The sequence below is a fragment of the Nomascus leucogenys genome, chromosome 3, assembly GCF_006542625.1.
Source record: "Nomascus leucogenys isolate Asia chromosome 3, Asia_NLE_v1, whole genome shotgun sequence".
Lineage (NCBI taxonomy): Eukaryota > Metazoa > Chordata > Mammalia > Primates > Hylobatidae > Nomascus > Nomascus leucogenys.
The window spans coordinates 93,250,188-93,265,816 of NC_044383.1; positions in this window are offsets into that span (position 1 = coordinate 93,250,188).

Genomic DNA, 15,629 nt, shown 5'->3' on the forward strand with positions numbered 1-15,629 from the left:
AGCCTGGCCAACATGGTGAAATCCTATCTCTACTAAAAATACAAAAAGTTAGCCAGGCATGGTGGCAGGCACCTGTAATCCCAGCTACTTGGGAGGCTGAAGCAGGAGAACCTCTTGAACCCAGGAGCCAGAGGTTGCAGTGAGCCGAGATAGCACCATTGCACTCCAGCCTGGGCAACAAGAGTGAAATTCCGCCTCAAAATAAATAAATAAATATAAAATAAAATAAAAATGTCTTCAAAATCTAGGTATTCGTTCTGCAATGTCTGCTTCTATTAGGGTAGAAAAGACAAAAAAGAAAGAAAGAAAATAAAACCAAAATCTAGGCATTTGGTCTAAATTAGACCAAACAGATACTGTCTTTACTAGATGCTTTAAAGTCATGAACTGCTTCTCTGACTTTTGACAATTGTTCGACTTGCCTGCTTTAGAGCACTTGATTCTAAGGAAGGCCTGGAGACATGTGGAGTTAGACATGTCCCCTAGCTATGCTAGAAAGAGTCAGACATTATCTGTGGTTCTGTCCTGTGTCCTAGACTCTGCACCTGATACATAATTACAATTATGTATTGTAATTATAATTTAGATAATTGTAATTATCTAAAAATAAAAATTATGTGTTTTTGGTAAAAAGGCATGGAAATATATATGGTTTCTTTTAAGAGAAAGTAATTTTGTCTAATTTAGAGGGTTTAAAGATTGTTTTAGGTTAAAAGAGAATAAAACTGAAGGTTTAAAAAGTTGTAAAAGATTAGTAAAATATTAATCTTGTAAGGAAATTTCTATGTATGAACAAACTGGCCAGTTTGAAGGGGATTATTTAGTTTTTCTGTGGACTGAACATTAAAACAAAAAGCACACTGATGCTGGGCCAGAATCTGGGCCCCTGTGTCTGAATAACAGTGTTTTTGTGGAGCATTAATCTGCTCTCTAATTTAAAAAAAAAAATTATAGGGCTGGGCGCAATGGCTCACACCTGTAATCTCAATACTTTGGGAAGCCAAAGCTGGAGGATGACTTGGGTCCAGGAGTTTGAGACCAGCCTGGGTAGGGAGACCCTGTCTCTACAAAAAACTTAAAAATCAACTGGGTGTGGTGGTGCACACCTGTAGTCTCAGCTACTCAGAGGCTGAGGCTGGAGAATCACTTGAGCCCAGGAAGTCAAGGCTGCAGTGAGCCTTGACTGGATCAGTGCACTCCAGCCTGGACAACAGAGCAAGACCCTGTCTCAAAAAGAAAAAAGATATCTTTATAACACTTTACAATTATAATTATTCTTGCTGCACTTTATGCAAATAATCAGGCCAAGTATATTAAGACTAGGTCTTATTTTGCAAATAAGTGTGTCCTACTATGATTTGTCTTTAATAAAAATGGGGACTGGAGAAAGAAAAATTATATTTCAGGAAGAAACAGCGTACTCATGTTGTTTGATTCCAGTCTTGTCTGTTGTTTTCGACGGTTTTCAAATATTATTTTCTACAAGTTGGATTGAATCTTAAATCCTTTCCAGGTTACAAGTCCCCAAGGTAATGTTTTCAAGTTTTTCTTCTATTTTTCTGACTTCAACATAATATAATTGCTACTGTCTTTTTCCCGAGGCCCAATGAGCTTAAGCTTATTTCTGGTGGTACAGGTGAGAAGAATGTGTACAAGTACCACTACCTTCCTTCTCTGTAGCTAAAGATGCTTTGAGTCTAACATCTGGATAGATTATGCTCACCATTAATGTTTGTTTTTCTTCTGTTACCATAGAAATACTTATTAAAAGTCTGTTTGCCTTATATTTCAAACAACAGGAGACTGGTTTTCCAGTCTATTCACTTAAATTCTAAATGGCATCTGATCTGTTCTTATAAGCATTATTAAACTGGGCTTAAGCGTTTTATTATCACTGGATAGGATTTGATTTTTAAAATAATTATTTCTTATATTCAACAGGGGTGCAGACAGTTATAAAAGTTTGTGTCTTCCGGGCTTCAACATTCCATGTCAAGCTGATAGTTGTGCAAGGATTCCAAACCCTCCCATCCCAGGAAGAGCCAAGCCCCTATAAAACATTAAATCAAAAGATTTTTGTGGCCTCCAGGGATGGGTGAGGACGACAACCCTGTTCAGCAGAAAGTAGCTCCAGAAGACTAGACTGCTGCCCTTTTTCCTTAAGAAGAAGGAGGATAAAATGTCTCAATGTGGCATGAGACAGAGGAGAGGCAGAACTTGGCTTCAACTCACCCTCCACAGAGCTATTTCCTGAGACATGTTGTCTGCATTTTAAGAGGATACATGTGAGTAGCTGACCCCCAGAACTACTCTTTCCCCACATAATGAGGGCCTCCCATGTCTCATTTATTTTTAGAGCCCCATGACCAGCTACGTCATTTGGGCTTGATTTTACAGGTGGAGAAACTGAGGCCCAGAGGACACATATGGGGAGTGCATGACCCAGTGTTTTGCCCAGGTCAACTTGATTCCCACAGTCAAGCGCGGCCCCGTTAGCTGATTCCCAGTGGACTGATAACCGTCTCTGGAATGAAGCAGGGAGTGACTGAATCAGGAAACCCATCAACAGTACTACCTACCCACCTACTTGGAAAAGAAGAGGAATTCCCACAAAGGCAGCCCTGGGGGACCTCTTAATGCCCAGGGACACCTACATCTCTCTGTCAATCTCTTCTCCAGGTCAGCTCCAACTCTCAGGGTCTTTTCAGGGGCCTGACCCTCCTGCTTCAGCCCCCCTGTGAATGAGGCCTCTCCTGGCCTGCCCCCTTCTCCCTGCCTCCCCAGAATATCACTTTCCACTCTTTCAAATGAACCTAATCTGTGTCTGCTCCTGCCCAACCCCATCTTCTGCCAGGCAGTTGGTGCCTGAAACCAGCTCATGAGAGTTTCTAGCCCTGGAGAGACGAGCCTATCACGTTGGCTGCACCCACAGCTCTGGCTTTTGTGATCTGACCCAGAAAAGCCAACAGAGGGAGGCAAGTCAGGCCAGAAGGGGTGGCTCTCATCTGCCAAAAGTGGGGAGGGGACGTTGTACTTTTAGTAGAGACGGGGTTTTGCCATGTTGGCCAGTCTGGTCTTGAACTCCTGACCTCAGGTGATCCACCTACCTCAGCCTCCCAAAGTGCTGGGATTACAGGTGTGAGCCACTGTGTCCGGCCACCTTGCTTTTTTTTTTTTTTTTTTTAACAAATAAATTAATACATTATTTTGAATAGGTAGTGCATATATATGTCACTAAATTTAAAAGGAACAAATAAGTACACAGTGAAAAGCAGGTCTTCTACCCTGTTCTGTAGCCCTCTCTCCTGAGGCAGGCACAGTCACCCTCTTCCTGTGATTTCTCTCCAAGGTGGTTGCTATCATCTGAATGCCCCCAAAATTCATATGTTGAAATTCTAACCAAAGCCATAAGTAATGATAGTGTTGGGAAATGGGCCCTTTGAGAAATGATTAGGTCATGAGGGTGGACCTCTCATGATTGAGATTAGTGCCCTTATAAAAGGGACCCGAAAGTGCTAGCTAGCCCCTTCAACCATATGAGGACCCAGTGACAAGGTGCCATCTATGAAGCAGGAAACAGGACATCACCAGACATCAGATCTGTTGGCCCCTTGATCTTGGACTTCGTGATCCCCAGAATTCTGAGAAATAAATTTCTGTTGTTTATAAGCCACTTAGTTTCCAGTATTTTGTTATAGCCTCCCAAATGGACCAAGACAGTGGTCAAAGAACATGCAGACATATACATGTCTCTGTGTTTGCCACATAAATAGCATTGCATCGTATACCTGCCATCATCTGCCTCCAGCACCATATCTTGGCAGCTGCTCCCCATTACTGCCAATTCATTCCACAGTCCAATTAACCAGACCCCCTTGAAGGACACTGGGGTTATCCCTCCTTCTCTTGCTACTTACAAACATGTTTCCATGACTATCCCTGTGCAGATGTCCTGTCACAAAGTATATGTCTACATCCTGCAGTATTTCCTTATGAGGGGAGGAGGAGTGCATAATTTATTTAGCCAACTCAATATTGAAAATCATCTAGGTGATTTCCAATTTCTATGTAACAAACATTGCTGCATGAACATCCTTGTATATAAATCTCTTAGAATAATTCCATAAAAAGAAAGCGTTAGGTCAAAATGTATTTGAAATTTAAATTTTTGTCAATATTGTTGATTTTCCTTCCAAAGAGCTTGCACTAATTTACACCTCTCCCAACTGTGTTTAAGAGTGCCTCTTCCCCTGCGGCCTTGCCTAAAGTGCTTATTATAAAAACTGTGATCTTTGACAACCTAATACATGAAAAATATTATCTTGCCTGTAAGTTTTAATTAGTATTTAATTATTCATGTGACTGGCCATTTTCTCCTTATGCTTATAAATCATCTCTCTGCCTCTAGTTGTCCTTTGCCCTGTCCTTTTTCCTGTTGCATTGTAGGTCCTTTTCTTACTGAGTTGCAAAACCTTAAAAAATATATTCAGTAAATTAGTTCTGTCTCCTATACATATGAGTTTATGTCTGTGTACATGTGAGGGGGTGGAGAAATAAAAATAAAATCCTAAGCCCCTCAACCAACTGAATGGATCCCTCTTGGCCATTGGGACACCAGAGAAACCTTGAAAACCGAGTTCCCAGCCATGATGGGGTGGGAGATCAGAACAACTCATTCTACTCTCTCCCTCACCAACCACCATTAGGCTTCTTCCCTAAGTGTTAAACAGAAACCGGCCCTTTTAAAAGACTGGCTCCACAACTGATATCAATCAACTGCCTGATGCTGCCTCTCCCTTTTTGCGGTCTCAACACAACTGACCAACATTCTCTCCTGATAAGATATCACTGACCAAGGAGTGATTCTGGCCAGTCTACAGGGGCTGCACACAAAGGGCCTTCGTGTCCTCTACTTCACCTGTTGAAGTCAGAGGGCCAGAAACCCCACCCTCAGATCCATGAGGAGGTATGAAGCTCAGTTGCACATGTGCATGTTTCTCCTTTCATAAATATTCATGACTCCTCTGATAGCTTATTAATTACGTATATCCAGCCACCTCACTCAGCATAAATTCCCATTCCTATTACCCCTCCCATGAAGTGCCTGTTACTGGCTTCTGACCAGAGGCTACACTTCCCAGCCTGTCAGAATGGCCACCCTGCAAGCTGCAAACCTTTAGGAGAAACGAAGCTCTCCTTTCCAAATTTACGTACCTTATCATTCTTTAGTTGATGATGTGTATAAAATATAATCCTTAGATTTTTATTTGTATTTTATGCCAGGACCAGTGGCTCACACCTGTAATCCCAGCATTTTGGGAGGCCAAGGTGGGTGGATCACCTGAGGTCAGGAGTTGGAGACCAGCTTGGCCAACATGGTGAAACCCTGTCTCTACTAAATATACAAAAATTAGCCCAGTGTGGTGGCACACACCTGTAGTCCCAGCTACTAGCGAGGCTGAGGCAGGAGGATCGCTTGAACCTGAGAGGTGGAGGTTACAGTGAGCCAAGATCATGCCATTGCACTCCAGCCTGGGCAACAGAGTAAGACTCTGTCTCAAAAAAAAAAATTATTTGTATTTTGAATATCTCTGTGGTAATTCTTTGCTATGCAGAAATCTAAATTTTTTATGTAGTTAAACTTACTGGTCTTTTCTTTTGCGGCTTCTAATTTCATCATAGATGGACTAAGAAAGTCGGGATCCACTGAGATAATCAAATTATAGAATTATTTCATGTTTATTTCTAATATTTTAAAAAAGCATTTAACTATCTTACCCTTGTTAAATAAAAACCATAAGAGGTATCAACCCCACAAAAGACACGAGAGAAAATGATCTTTAAATATGTGGGGTTTTCTCAGGAGTAGAAATAAGGGTTATAATCCATAACACATGAAATGGCAAGCCACCAGTGCATTTGATGAGGGAAGAGTAAAGGGAGCTTTAATTAGCAAAAAGAGATTTACATATGCTGATTAGAAACAGAATTGATTGGTTCCAAAGATTCAAAGCCACAGTTATTGCAGTCACTGGATGAGTGCTCTTTTGGGAACATCTTATCTGAATTAATGCGGTCCTAAAGAATGTCTAGTGATAAACCTTATCAAAGCAGGAGATGCATGAAGAATATGAAAGGGTTAGAAATGCCTTGGAAACACTTCTTATCTCAGACATGTAGGCATGAGCCTACTCTCCTTTGGGCCTTCCTGACCCTTTTTTGTCTGGGTCTCACAGAGGTGATTTCATCCTAGTAGCTGCAACTTTCACAGAGACCATTGTTTTGGACTAAGCTCCTCTAATAGGCCCCAATCAATCAGACTAAAAATCAAAATGGTGCCACTTGTGCTCAGGTTCCACATCACTAAACCAAAACTGAGTTGTTCTCTGACCTTCTAAGAAATCCGGATAATGAAGTTCCCTCTGCTTTAATCCTTACCAAAAAACAAAAGGTAACCTGAAGTAATCTAATGTTAACCAATCGGTTATTTCTCTATTGTTCTGTTTTTCTGTTCCTGCCCCAGAAGAAAAGCAATTTTGAAATGACCAATCTATGTTTTGTTTTTTGCTTCTGCTTTTTTCAGCCCTTTTCTGTCTATAAAATCAACCTCCTCTACTCAGCTCATTGGAACACTTTTTCTAGTTTATGGAAAGAAGAGTTGCATGAGTTTAGAATTGCAATAAAGTCAGATGAGATCTTTAAGTTCATTGTAATTTTGTTTTTTGATGCACTTAAGTTTGCGATCCAATTGGAATTTATTTTGATACAAGAAACAAAAAAATGATACTTCTTTGTTTGTTTTTGAGACAGGGTCTCACTCTGTCACCCAGGCTGGAGTACAGTGGCATGATCATGGCTCATTCTGCAGCCTTAAACTCCCAAGCTCAAGCAATCCTCTCGTCACAGCCTCTTGAGTAGCTGGGACCACAGGCATGTGTCACCATGCCCTGCTAATTTTTGTATTTTTTGTAGAGACAGGCTTTCACCATGTTGCCCAGGCTGGCCTCGAACTTCCGGGCTCAAGCAAGTTGCCTGCATCTGCCTCCCAAAGTGCTGGGATTACAGGCACGAGCCACCATGCCTGGTGGAAAAAAATCAGTGATACACTTTTTTCAATGGAATAATCATTTAAACCCACACCATTCATTGAATTATCTATCCCCCACTGATTTGAAGCAAGTTGTTTGTTTGTTTGTTTTTGAGACGGAGTCTCGCTCTGTCGCCCAGGCTGAAGTGCAGTGGCATGATCTTGGCTCACTGCAACTTCCACCTCTCTGGTTCAGGTGATTCTCCTGCCTCAGCCTCCTGAGTACCTGGGATTACAGGCATGTGCCGCCATGCCCAGCTAATTTTTTGTATGTTTACTAGAGATGGGGGTTTCATCATGTTGGCCAGGCTGGTCTAGAACTCCTGACCTCAAGTGATCCACCCACCTCTGGCCTCCCAAAGCTGTGAACCATGGCACCCAGCCTAAAGCAAGTTCTGATAGGCTTTGCCACAGCTCTAAGACAGCATCAACATTGCACCCTATAACCTAAGACACAGCACACACTGCAACAGCGGTGTGCCCCCAGACGTGAAGCTGACCTCTTCCGAGGAACATGTTAACATTCATGTCTGTGTTCCTGGTTAGGCCTCCTCCCTCTGAATGCGCAGTCACATCGGGTGCCCATGTGTTCCTCCTAGTCGGCACTCCACACCGTCAACCTAGCGGGGCTCCAGGTACTATTTGGCAGCCACAAATAAAACTCCTAATTAAAACATCACCTCAAAAATGAGCATGTTTACTAATGTAAGAAAAGCAATGTATACAACTTCCTTCACCAATTTTGAAGCAAAAACTCAAAGGAGAAGGAACTTGAAAGCATCATAAATAGACAGGCAGCCAATCAACCAGGGTAGAAAGCAAGAGCTGTGGGCTCTCGCTCCAGTTAATGTGGCTGTTGACAAGTCTTCTCCCCTCTTGGGATCTTCCCTTTCTTACCTATGGACTATGAGAGTTACGCTAGAAAATCTCTAAGGTTTCTTCAGCAATAATAATAACTGAGATTCCAGAAGAGGCTTGGACCCTCTTTCCAAGGTTTATTTCTCAATTCCCATGGAATCTTTGATGAGATCTCCCAGTTGAAGCTCATGCCCCAAGGGTTCCTTGACTTTGCTTTGTTCTGGCAGGCTCAGATCAGGACTGTAGAAGGAAGCCTCTTGTTTGTGTTGTCATTATTTTCAAAAGCCGCTTCGAAAATTTCTCATGAAACCAGCAATCTCCCACCTTCCCGTGTCTTTCCTTTGAAAGAAACAGTACATTAAGATGGCCACCCCAATCTTAATAAATTTCTCGTTTCAGCCAAGATGCTAGACACTGAGAAACACAAGCACGCGGTGACTGCGATGGCCACCCCAATCTTAATAAGGTTCCCATTTCAGCCAAGATGCTAGACCCTAAAAGACACAAGCATATGGTCTCTGCAGGGAATTTGACCCTTGGAAAAAAAAGGAAATGCTGAGTCTATCTCTTAATAACGGGAACAGGCTTCTTCTGAGGACCTTGGATGCAGCCTGCATGACCAAGGAATGGGTATAGAATGCAAAAAATCCAGGTTATGGCTGTTTCTACCCTGAAGCAACAAAATCAGGAAGTTCTCAAAGCAGTTATTTCACAAGAAGTTCTGGGAATTTGGAGCATGAGAACGATTACTACCTGTTTGCTTGTTTTCAATAATTAGGATTGTTTTTTAAGTGTACAGAAGTACACATCTAACACAAAAAGCAGGCTGAAATTAGAAACCCAGAGCTTTATATTGATGAGTCTTGGCTAAGAATTCATTTAAACAGAGGGCTGCACAGATACAGATGGAATTGCGGAGGAGGAAAGGAGATCATTAAATGCTATGAATTTTGATACGTGTGAGTTTCAGAGCAAGTGAAGATTCGCTATACACGTATTTGTTAGCACTTTACATTTTCAGTTAGAATAGAGAAGTGACAGAAAAAAATGAAAAGAACAGAGCCTCAACGTCTACAGGCTTTGCTATTAATAATTCAGTGGCATATTCTGGTTGTCCAAGAAGCTTCTGGATTCCATTTTGTGGTTATAACAATCTAGCATGAAAAGACCTAATTGCTATTCATTCATATTGCGTAGAAAAAACCCTGAAAGGACTGATTTCAAATGCCAGCAGTGTTTCCCTCTGGGAAGAAGACAGGAGTGAATGAAAAAGAAAGGGAATGGAAACTTTCACTTTTTACTTTATTTCTATGTGTTTTATTTTATTTATTTTTAGTTTTTGTGGGTGCACAGCAGATATATATCTTTATGGGGTACATGAGATTTTTTGATACAGGCATGAAAGTCGTAATAATCTCATCATGGAGAATGGGGTGTCTATCCCCTCAAGCATTTATTTGTTGTGTTACAAACATTTTGATTACACTCTTTTAGTTATTTTAAAATGTGTTATTGACTATAGTCAATAATAATTGTAGCCCTGTTGTGCTATCAAATACCAGTTCTTCTTCATTCTTTCTAATGATTTTTTTTGTATCCATTAACCATCCCCACTTCCCTCCCCATCCCCCACATACCCTTCCCAGCCTCTGGTAACCATCCTTCTACTCTCTATCGTCCTGAATTCAATTGTTTTAATTTTTAGCTCCCACAAATAAGTGAGAACATGTGAACTTTGTCTTTCGGTGCCTGGCTTATTTCACTTAACATGATGACCTCTAGTTCCATCCATGTCATTGCAAATGACATGATCTCATTCTTTTTTATGGCTGAATAGTACTTCATTGAGTATATGTACCACATTTTCTTTATCCATTCACCTGTTGTTGGACACTTAGTTTGCTTCCAAATCTTGGCTATTATGAATAGTGCTACAGTGAGCATAGGAATACAGATATCCCTTTGATATACTGATTTCCTTTCTTTGGGTATATATCTAGCAGTGGGATTGCTGGATCGTAGGATAGCCCTATTTTTAGTTTTTTGAGGAATCTCTAAACTGATCTCCATAGTGGTTGTACTGATTTACATTCCCACCATTGGTGTATAAAAGTTCCCTTTTTTTTCCCACATCCTCACCAGCAATGCTGGTGAGGATGTGGGAAAAAAAGAAACTTTTGTACACCGTTGGTGGGAATGTAAATTTTAACTGGGGTGAGATAATATTTAATTGTAGTTTTTATTTACATTTCTCTGATAATCAATGATGTTGAGCACCTTTTCATATACCTGTTTACCTTTTGTATGTCTTCTTTTGAGAAATGTCTATTCAAATCTTTTGTACATTTTAGTCAAATTATTATATATTTTTTTCTAAGTTGTTTGATTTCCTTATATATTCTGGTTATTAATCTCTTGTCAGACGGGGAATTTGCAAATATTTTCTGTCATTCTGTGGGTTGTCTCTTCACTTTGTTGATTGTTTCCTTTGCTGTGCAGAAGCTTTTTAACTTGATGTTAATCCCATTTGTTCATTTTTGGTTTGGTTATCTGTGCTTTGGAGGAATTACTCAATAAATCTTTGCCTAGTCCAGTATCCTAGAGGGTTTCCCCAATATTTTCTTTTAGTATTAATAGTTTCATGGTTTGAGGTCTTAGATCTAGGCCTTTAATGCATTTGGATTTAATTTTTGCATATAGTGAGAGATAGGGGTCTAATTTCATTCTTCTGCGTATAGATATCCACTTTTCCTAGCATCATTTTTTTTTTGAGATGGAGTCTGCAACCTCCACCTCCCAGGTTCAAATGATGCTCCTGCCTCAGCCTCCCAAGTAGCTGGGACTAAAGGCGTGTACCACCCTGCCTACCTAATTTTTGAATTTTCAGTACAGATGGGGTTTCGCCATGTTGGCCAGTCTGGTCTTGAACTCCTGACCTCAAGTGATCTGCCCGCCTCAGCTTCCCAAAGTGCTGAGATTACAGGCATGAGCCACCACACCCAGCTGCAACATCATTTATTGAAGAGACCATCCTTTCCCCCAATGTATATTTTTGGTACCTTTGTCAAAAATGAGTTCACTGTAGATGTATGGATTTATTTTTGGGTTCTCTATTCTGTTCCATTGGTCTGTGTCTCTGTTTTTATGCCAGGACTATTCTGTTTTGATTATTATGCTCTGTGGTGTAATTTGAAGTCAGGTAGTGGGATTCCTCCAGTTTTGTTCTTTTTGCTCAGGATAGCTTTGGCTTTTCTGGGCCTTTGTAATTTAGTATACATTTTAGGGTTGTGTTTTCTATTTCAGTGAAGAAAGTCACTGGTATTTTGACAGGGATTGCATTGAATCTGTAGATTGCTTTGGGTGGTATGGACATTTTAACAATATTGATTCTTCCAATCCATGAACATGGAATACCTTTGTTTTTTGTCTGTCCTCTTCAATTTCTGTCATCAGTGATTTATTGTTTTCATTGCAGAGGTCTTTCACTTCTTTGGTTAATTCCTAGGTATTTAATTTTATTTATAGGTATTGTAAATGAGACTCTTGATTTTTTTTCAGATTGTTCACTGTTGGCATACAGAAATGCTATGGATTTGTGTATGTTTATTTTGTATCCTGCAACTTTACTGAATTTGTTTATTGGTTCTAATAGTTTTTTTGGTGGAGTCCTTAGGTTTTTCCAAATGTAAGATTATATCATCTGCAAACAAGGATAATTTGACTTCTTCCTTTCCAATTGGATGCTCTTTATTTCTTTCTTTTGTCTGATTGCTCTAGCTAGGACTTCCAGTACTATGTTGAGTAACAGTGGGTGACAGTGGGCATCCTTATCGTGTTCCAGATCTTAAAGGAAAGGCCTTCAGTTTTCCCCCATTCAGCATGATATTAGCTGTGAGTATGTCATTTATGGCTTTTATTGAGATATGTTCTTTCTGTACTCAGATTTTTTTAGGGTTTTTTTTTTTTTAATCAAGAAGATGTTAAATTGTGTCAAATGCTTTTTCACAATCAGTTGAAAGGATCATGTGGTTTTTGTCCTCCATTCTGTTGATATGATGTATCACATTGATTGATTTGCATATGTTGAAATATCCTTGCTTCCCAGGGATAAATCCCACTTGGTCATCATGAATGTTCTTTTTAATATGTTATCGAATTTGGTTTGCTAGCATTTTGTTGAGGATTTTTGTATTAATATTCATCAGGGATAACAGCCTGTAGTTTTCTTTTTTTGATTTGTCTTTGTCTGGTTTTGGCATCAGGATAATACTGGCCTCATAGAATGAGTTTGGAAGTATTTCCTCTGCCTCTATTTTTCAGAAGAGTTTGGGTAGGATTGGTTTTCATTCTTTAAAGGTTTGGTAGGATTCAGCAGTGCGGCCATCAGGTCACAGGCTTTGCTGCAAGACTTTTTGCTATGATTTCAATCTCATTACCTGTTTTTGATCTGTTCAGGTTTTGAATTTCTTCATGGTTCAGTCTTGGTAAGTTGTATGTGTCTAGGCATTTACCCGTTTCTTCTAGATTTTCCAATTTATTGGCATATAGTTGCTTATAGCAGCCATTAATTATCCTTTCAATTTCTGTAATATCAGTTTTAGTGTCTCCTTTTTCATTTCTGTTTTTATTTGGGTCTTCTCTCTCTTTTGCTCAGTCTGGCTAAATGTCAATTTTGTTTATCTTTTTAAAAAGCCAACTTTTCGTTTCATTGATCTTTTATATTGTTTTCTTTGTTTCTATTTCATTTATTTCTGCTCTGATCTTTATTATTTCTTTTCTTCAACTACTTTTGGATTTAGTTTTCTCTTACTTTTCTAGTGCTTTGAGATGCATTGTTAGGTTGTTTATTTGAAGTTTTTCTTCTTTTTTGTTGTAGGCACTTATAGCTATAAAATTCCCTCTTAGTGCTGCTTTTGCTATATCCCATGGGTTTTGATAGTTGTGTTTCCATTATCATTTGTTTCAAAAAATTTTTCAATTTTCTTCTTAATTTCTTCATTGACCCACTGTTAGTCAGGAGCATATTGTTTAATTTCCATGTATTTTTACAGCTTCCAAAATTCCTCTTGTTATTGATTTCTAGTTTTATTCCACTGTGGTCACAGAAGATGCCCTGGAACCACTTGAGAAAAACAGAAAACATGCCACAGACTCCTCTTTTTGAGAGGAACCTCTGTCTTTCCTGATGCATCCCCAAGAATTCTAAGTGGACAGATTTCTCTCAAGTCTAAAGCTTTACTCTTTTTTGCATTCAACTCCTTGATTCTCTTTGGCCTTTAGATGCATACACATAGACATATGTATGTTATATGATGTGTCTACATGTATGTATATGTCTATATATATTTGTATATTGTCTACATGGTTCCAAATTAACTTAAAGATAAATGAGTGCTCACTCATTAAATAAATAAACCCAAATATTTTTCAAATTCACATGACTTGAATAAGTCTTTTGATTTATAAGACTAGTTTAATATTGTTGGATTGGATGGTTTGTTTATTTTTTTGAGACAGGGTCTTTCTCTGTCACCCAAGCTGGAGTGCAGTGTCTCGATCATGGCTCACTGTAGCCTCAACCTCCCAGGCTCAAGGGATCCTCCCACCTCAGCCTCCCAAGTAGCTGGGACCACAGGCATATACCACTGCCTGGCATTTTTTTTTAAATTATTATTGTGTGTGTGTGTGTGTGTGTGTGTGGAGACAGAGTCTCACTATGTTGCCCAGGCTGGTCTTGAACTCCTGGGCTCGAGTAATCTTCCCACCTTGGCCTCTCAAAGTGCTGTCATTACAGGTGTGAGACACCAGGCCCGGCCATATGTTTGCTTTAATAAAAATAACTCTGTCTTCTGTGCTATCAGCAAAATATATGTGTATTTAACTTTAAAGTTTCTGCTTTTATGATACTTGCCTAACATACAGTAATGTAAAATGGTTAATAGAGGATTTAACTAGGGATAATGGCTAGATTTGTCCAATGTCTCATAAAATCTTCCAAACGTAATTGTTAAAACTAAATAAAATTTAAATTGTTAAAATAAAATAGATGTACGTGAGATAAAAGTTTTAAAATCAACTTTTTAATAATAATCATATTTTCTAATACGTTTGCTTTAAAAGGTTTCTCAAATCTTTTTGGTAGCTATATGCTTAGAATTTTGCCAAGCAAAATTAAATGATGGATATTCATCAAATATCTAGATTATTTCCAATAAGATCTAATGTTAAGCTATTAATTACTAAATATGGGTTTAAGCTTACATATTTTCGACTTTTTTTTTTTTTGTGAGACAGAGTTTTGCTCTGTCACCCAGGCTGGAGTGCAGTGGCATGATTTCAGCTCACTGCAACCTCCACCTCCCGTGTTCAAGCAATTCTCCTGCCTCAGCCTCCTGAGTAGCTGGGACTACAGGCACATGCCACCATGCCTGGCTAATTTTTGTATTTTTAGTAGAGATGGGGTTTCACCATGTTAGCCAGGCTGGTCTCAAACTTCTGACCTCAAGGGATCTGCCTGCCTCGGCCTCCCAAAGTGCTGGGATTATAGGCATGAGCCACCGCCCCCAGCAGGCTTTTTATTTTGGAAAAACAAAAGATAGTTAAATATGTTAGCAAATATGTTCTGTTCCACATTTAAAAATTGTTCCATTAGAAAGCCTATGTTTCTAAAAATCATAAAATGTGTATTCGTAGGTTATTATTATGTGATTGACAGTTAAAACTTGCTTACTTCTTAGGTTTTCACTATGAATTAAGATTACTAAGAATTAAAATTCTGACTAGTAAAACAAGATAAAAAGGGCAATAATTCTGTATACAGAGTATATAAGGAAGGGATGACATGTTTTATCAAGGAAATTATGAAGTATGAGAATATGTTTTTATTTTAAAAAGTGATTTTGTGTAGTTTACAAGTTATTTGAAAGTTGTTTCAGAAGAAATAAAAGAATGGAAAAATGAGATAGATAAACTGAATGGATACAGAAAGTCGGGGGAAAGAAAATGAGGGGAAATATTTTATAAGTGGTTATAGAAGGTTTATGGAAATCTTACATTGTGTGGTAAAGCTAATTGTGATTAGATGGATTTGATAGATTTGTTTATAAGGTTTTATTGAAATTGTTTAGTGTTAATAATATAACTGATACAAAGGTAGAATTTGGTTTTCTTTTTTGAATAAGATTTTTATGTAATATTAACAAGAGACAATAAAAGACTTTGGTTCACCTTTTGAGTAAACTGAAGAAAAAAAAGGGAAGAGAGTTTGATTCCTGCTGTCTTTATTAGATCTTTTGTTTGGAAAATTGAGTCGTCCCTCTATCAAAGAGTAATAGTTTTTATTTTCTGACGTCTTTTAATAATCACTTGGCTAAATGAATGACTTTTATTTTACAGTGATCTGTGATTCTATTTTAATCAAGTGTTTTAAACTTTTGATACACTTAACAGCCTTCCCAAGATCAAATTTCATATTCTAAATTAAGTGTTTTTTTAACCTCAAACTAGTTTTTTGACATTCAACAGAAGGGCCCTTGGAAGTCCAAGAGATACATTAGTCTTATTTGGTATGTTAAATTATACAGGAGACATTGTCAAATAAAAAATGTTTAATCTTCTTTGAGTTATATGTATATAAATGTATTTTTTAATTTAAAAATAAAAAAATAGTGATGGGGTCTTGCTA